Genomic DNA, 6,937 nt, shown 5'->3' with positions numbered 1-6,937 from the left:
AAACTTGAAAGCATGTTGTTGAATTTTGGGAAAATATTTTCTTGGAAAACCACACATATGCCTAGCTGTCTGTTAAAACTAAGTATCCTCTATGGTATTTGGTGATAGTTGAAGGTGATAATAACCAGTGTTTGTGACAAGTGTGCAGTTTTGCATGTGACATGCTATTTAAATCAGAACTCTCTGAGAAGGTAAGTCAGTAAGTCCAGGGTAGCAGTAGAATGAAAACGAAGAAGAAAAGGTGCAAAAGCACTTGAAAAATATAGTACACTATCTAAAATGCCAGTATTGGTTTTGCTGTTGAATGCTATCTGTGATCTACTCTCTCTAGGAAGTATCATTTATTTACTCACCAATTATTTCTGGCAATCCTACAGTGTTCTTCCATTGGACTGGGCCTCAAAGTTAAAGAGTGACTTAGGCATAGCCTTGAGGGGATCCTTGTCTGCTAGAAAAGATATGTACTCATAAAAAGCTAAAGGTAGGAAGTGCCAATCCGTCTGTCACTCATGCCATTCCTGGTATCATTGTTAGTTGATTCCGACTCATTAGAGGTATGATGAGCAGTATCATGGGATTACAAAGCAGCCTCCACAAATCTTTGCTTGAACTGTAATCAAAGAGAGGGAGCTAGTTCTTGTAGGGGGAAATGTTCCTTTTTACTTCAGGCAATTTGAAATTGATATCAGTTGACCTGGCAGTGGAAAGGGAATCTGCATTGTTAATTACATGGGCTTGGCCTTTTATGAGAGCTGTCAGAGTCTGCTGGAAAAAACGGGGACAGCAAGCATCTTTTCATTAAAATGCAATTGAGTTCTACTCTTCCTCCTGCGCCATTCAAGGAGGAATGCTGAAGAAAGAGTACTCAGGTACCTGGGGTGGGAAGGGGGAAGGAGAGCAGTGTGACTCTTTCCTCTTAAGATTTTATTTTTTCTTGGGGATTCTCTGTTGATTCCTGGAGCTACCACCTTGCTCGGAGATGAGACTTCTTTATGAGATCTTTCCTCAGAATAAACAAACAAAAAAATCTTCATTTTCAGCCAGGACAATAGCCAGCAGGTTTACTTTCCAGGAATGGTAGAGTGGAATTTGTGTCTTCTGATTCTCTTGAGAAAAATACTGAATTTAGATGTTTTCCTATCACACGCAGTAGATAGATATTTAAAGATGAACAAATATTCCAAAGACTTGCATAGTCATCTTTCAGCTTAACAAATAAAATATTAGGAATTTTTTTAAATGAAGGGCTCTCTCTGATCCTGTTCTCTTTCCCATATCAGTGGTTACTGCTGACCTGTCTTTGTAGATTTTCTCTCCATTGTGTATTTTTATTCTTTTATCTGTTTTTACTTTTGTTTTATTCTTTCCATTGCTATGCAAATATGTCTATGCATAATATATAACATTTTTTGAATCTTTAAAAATTTTATATCATTTGAATATACATTATTCATCTGAAACTTGCTTTTTTTCTTCAACACTGTACTTTTGAAATTAATCCATGTTGATTCTTGTAGCACGACTTATTCATACTTGTATGGTATTTTGTTATAAGTGGCATTCTAATAAATATTCTTATATATGCAATTTGTGTACAAATGTAAGAATTACTCTAGTGAATATTTCTAAGAACAGATTTGCTGAGCCATAGACATATGCTTTCCAAAATCTTTATACTAGGTTATATTTCTAGCCAAAATGAATGAGAGTTTCTGTTTCTCTCCATCTCAATACACGTTTATATTCTAATTAAATAATTTTTACATATGTAACTGAAAACTAGATGCTTGTAGGCATCAGGGAGACTCAGATGTTTGGAACATTGCAGTCTCTAAAATATACTGCAAAATTTGATCTCAGATCAACTTCCTAGTTCTCAGTCTATAGTGTGAGAGACTGACTGATTTTCCATGTAAGACATTTACTTTAGCATTAATTATATTAACATTGATAATAACTGTTAACATCAATCGAATGCTTATCATGTGCAAAGTACTGTCCTAAGCACTTTAATTACATCATATTATTTAATTAATTTGGGGGACATAGAGTGATATCAAACCTATTTTAGAGAGGAAGAAACTGACTCACAGAAATATTATGAAATATTATGTCAATAGTAAGTAGGGGTGGTGGATTTCATATCTACTCAGTCTATTCCAGTTAAGACAGGCGAGAAAGGATGGGCGGGAACAGACTAGGAAGAGAAACATCAAAGTATCTTAGTTCTTAACTTCCAAAAGTTTAGAATCTAGTTAATATTTAAATAACATCAAAGGAGCATAATTAAGTAATGGGAAGTATCAAATAAATGCTGTATTTGTACTGGGGAGAGTTTAATTTCCTTAGGAAGATTGGAAAATGATTCTCATTGGGGATCAAACTTTTGAGTCTTGGAGATGAGAGGAGAGGGGAGGCCAGAGAATCGGAGGAAATTCAATGGAGTAGAATCAGAGAGGCAAAAAAATGAAAGGAGTAGCTTTTTAGAAAATATGGGAAAGTGAAAAGTGAAAGATATATTTCATAAAGTTAATTTATCCAATCATGTACTCAACAAATAATTTCTGTACATCTGCTATGAGTGAGGCACTCAGCTAAGTTGTGGGATACTGTATGAACAAGAAGGACCCCATAGATGGCTGTGCACGGAGATGTAGGATTTAGGAAATGGGGGCAAAAATATTAAAGGAAAGATAGGTTACCTCTAAGATGTTTCAAATATTAGCTTAAGAAATGTGCACTTAATTCTGAAGGCAGTGAGGAATCAGTGTGAGTCACTGTGAGGCCAGTGGTGATATTCATTTATTTATTCAGGAAACATTCTACCTGTGTTTTGCTTAGTGCTGGGGATACAGGGATGGAGGTGTTCATATTGCCCAGGAAGTGAAAAGTATATCTATAAGACTGATAATACAATATTAAAAATAAGGCAGAGGGATAGAGATGCCTAATCCATATTGGGAATTGTGGTGAGAAGAGGGATAATCCTGGGGGGAGACATTCCAAGATACTTTTTAGGATAAAGAACATTGCTTGAAGAAATTTGACAACTGAGTTTAGTCTTTTATAAAATAACATTTATTTGTTGTTTCTTTCTGATTTCAAAAATATTGCATGTTCACTGTAGAAAACTTGAGAACCACAATCATAATTACCAAGGATATACATCTTTAAGATTTGTGTGTATATCTCGATAGCCTTTTTATGCTTATAGTGATGTTAAGAATGAATAATTTATAAAAAATGTTATGTGATCATTTTTGTTTACTTGACAATATAATACACATTTCCATGTTGTTATGTAGTCTTCTATAGCGTAATTTTGAATTTCTCATTTGCATATGATATTATAATTTAACCAATCCTCTACTGTCAATCCTTTAGTTACCAGTATTTGCTGTTGTGAATAGTGCCACACTGAACATCGTTGCACAAACATCTTAGACATATCTGATTACTTTTAAAGGTTAATTTCTAGAATTTGAATTATATGTCATATGACCCACTACCACTCTTGCCCATATCATACTAGAGAAGGAAAGACCTTATAGAATATTAATAAGAGATTGCGTTGATGAAACCTGCATTTTAGAAATATCATCCTTAAAATATTGTGAAGGGAGAATAGAAAAGTTGGAGGTGGCAAACCAAGTAGGATTTATTGTAGAACTCCAGGTGAGATAAAAATAGAACTTGCACAAATGAAGTCACATTAGTGATGGAATGGCGTAGATTTTAGAGAAGTTAATTTTGCAGGAATTGGTGGATTAAAGAAAGACTCGAATAGGATAAGAATAGGGCAAGAATAGAATAAAAATAGGGCAAGAATAGGATAAAAGTGATTGTGGATTACTCCCCAGTTTCTGACATAGGTAACTAACCACAAGGTGAATGGTAGTGTCCTTATTCCCTTAGGGAAGACAGGAGAAACAGGGTTGGTGAGGCTAGGGGACTTTGGCATGCCTGTGACCATTCACATGGAGAAATTTCTTAAGCAATTGGACAGATCTGGGAGTCAGGAGTGAAAATAAGTTAAAGATAGTTGTAGGAGTCATTGATACCTAGGCATAGCTACAGTCATGGATGTGGATAGGATCTCCCAGCGGTATTAAGGACTGAAGCATGGAAAGAGTAGAGGGCCCATGATGGTGTCCTCTGACATAATAACATTAAAGTTTACTCGGACAAAGAAATAGCCTGGAGCCTGAGTAGGAGAGGCCAGAGAATAGGAGGAAATCCAATGGAGTAGAATGAGGGAAGACAAAGGAGAACTTTCCAAGATGAGTGAAGTTAACAATGTCACATGTCACAGAAGGGAAACCAGCGCAGTGGAGAGGGGCCTGGGGCTCCAGAAAGGGGGTAATAAAGACTAAGCCAGGGCATCACTATGGCATTGGATAGAAAGAGACTGTGGCAGTAGTGTGTCTCAGGTAGAGGGATATGATGCGTGAGGTAGAGGATGGAGTTCAAGAGGGCTCCAAGATTTTAATCTGATATGACTGAGAAGATTGTGAAACCATCAACAAAGGCAGAGTTGGGGGGATAACAGGAATTTTTGTTGGTAGAGAGAAGAAAGAGGAGATGAGTTTTACCTTGGATATGTTGATTTGAGGTATATATGGAGATGTGTAGGATATGGCAGCATTCACAAGGAGACATTCTTAAGGTGGCTGTCATGGGCCGATAGCTCAGAACAGAGATCTAGGTTAGAGACAAAGATCACCGAGCTTTTCCCCATAAACATGGTGTTTGGAATTATGAGGAAGGCTGCAATAGCTCAAAGAAATCACAGAGTGAGAAGAACAAGAAAACCACAGGGGATGTTTAAACAGGTAACATAGGTGGAACCACTGAAGAAAACAGGGGAGGAATGATAAAAGCAATAGCAGGGAAACCACTAGGATAAATCAGAAAAGAAGAGGTGGCGGCATTTTAGGAAGCCAAGTTTGACCAAATCAGCCACAGGCAAGGCGGCAAGCAGGAAGAGGACCAAGGAAGGCCTCTGGGATCTGGGCCAATTCTCTTGCTTTGTCTTGAAAAGTACATTTTTAAAATACTTATTGTGATACTATAATTTATGTTGTCTTCTAAGTTTTTGTTTTCCTTCTCTATTTCTTTTTCCTTTTGTATGGAACTAAACACCTAACTTTGTTGAATTCTATAATGAAGCTTTCAATTTCTCTTCTTGACTGAATTTACAGGAAATATTTGATGACCAAAATCACATTTTAGAAACTAGACAGTTTTGACCTCACGAAAATTTATCAGAGGTAAAACTTTATGTGGGTTTTTCTTCCTGTTTTTCTTTTTTCCTTTCTTTTTTTTTTTTTTTGCCATTCTAAAGAAAATAAATTGTGTTGATTCACATATTAACATATGAAACTTTTTTTTTTTAATTTGCAGAAACTTTCTCCTTGATACTTAGAGCATAAATTTAGTTCTAGACCTTCAGACTAAGGTGCTAGGAGAAACTTCTTTATCCTTTGCTAGTTAAAAAGTAACAAGTCTCCAGCAAAGTGAGCCATTTCTTCTCACTGGGCCATTTCTTCGGGGATGATTTTGATAAACTGAAAATTCAGTACAAAATATTACTTGTCTTTGAATATCAAGAATCAAGCATCATTTTCCAGGTGTAAAGGGTATGAACGTAGTTTTACGTTTTACCTGTAATCCAGCCTATCTTTCTGTATTCTCCTGGGAAAAGAAAACATGTTTGTTATAGCTCACCTATTTACTAAAAAAATATAGACACATTTGTTCTGTCTCTGATATTTCATTCAAATTTTCAAAGGTTGAAGTTATAAATAAGCTAGTCATTTATTTGAGATGTGCATGTCAGTGAGACTAGGATTTCGGCACAACTGTGTCGGGGTATTAGGGCTGAAAATAAGATGTTAGAGACTTTGTGCCAAATAAAAAGACTTGAAAATAATATTTTTTAAAAATCGAAGTATGAATAGAGACCTTAATATGTCTCTAAATATATTTACAAAAATATTAAAGAGAATACTTAAAGTAATTTTTACATACAATAAAAATCCAAATACTATAAAAGCATAGAATGAAAAGTAGGCTGAAATGCCAGGTTGCATATTCTAGTCTGCGAGTCCTCTCCTTAGAAGCACAGTGTGGCAGCTTTCAGTTTCTTTTGAATGCTTCCAGTAATAAGTTTTCTAAGCATATGGAATGTCTAGTGCCTTTCCTATTTTTACTTAATATATTTTGGTGATCGACCCTGTCGTTCACATGAAGATACCACATTATTATTTTTTATTTTTCAAATACAGTTGATATTCAGTATTTTATATTAATTTCAGGTGTGCAGCATAGTGGTTAAACATTTATATAATTTATGAAGCGATCCCCCTGATTAGTACTCACCTGACACTATACATAGCTATTACAGTATTATTGATTATATCTCCTATGCTGTACTTCGTATCCCCATGACTATTTTGTAACTACCAATTTGTATTTCTTAATCCCTTCACATTTTTCACCCAGCCCCTAGCCCCCTTCCCATCTGGCAACCATAACCATCAATTTGTTCTCTGTATCTATAAGTCTGTTTTTGTTTTGTTTGTTTATTTATTTTGTTCTTTAGATTCCACATATAAGTGAGATCATACGGTATTTGTCTTTCTCTGTACGACTTATTTCACTTAGCATAATACCCTTTAGGTACATCCACACTGTTGCAAATGGTAAAATTTTATTCTTTTTATGTCCATGTAATATTCCATCGTGTATATGCACCATATCATCTTGATCTAATCATCTATTGACAGGCATTTTGGTTGCTTCCATATCTTGGCTATTGTAAATAACATTGCAGTGAACATAGAGGTGCATATATCTTTTCAAATTAGTGTTTTGGATTTCTTCGAATAAATACCCAGAAGTGCAATTGCTGGATCATAAGATATTTTCATTTTTA

Source organism: Pteropus alecto, unplaced genomic scaffold (assembly GCF_000325575.1).
Source record: "Pteropus alecto unplaced genomic scaffold, ASM32557v1 scaffold21, whole genome shotgun sequence".
In the NCBI taxonomy this organism is placed as follows: Eukaryota; Metazoa; Chordata; class Mammalia; order Chiroptera; family Pteropodidae; genus Pteropus; species Pteropus alecto.
Note: the sequence above shows the minus strand (reverse complement) of the source record.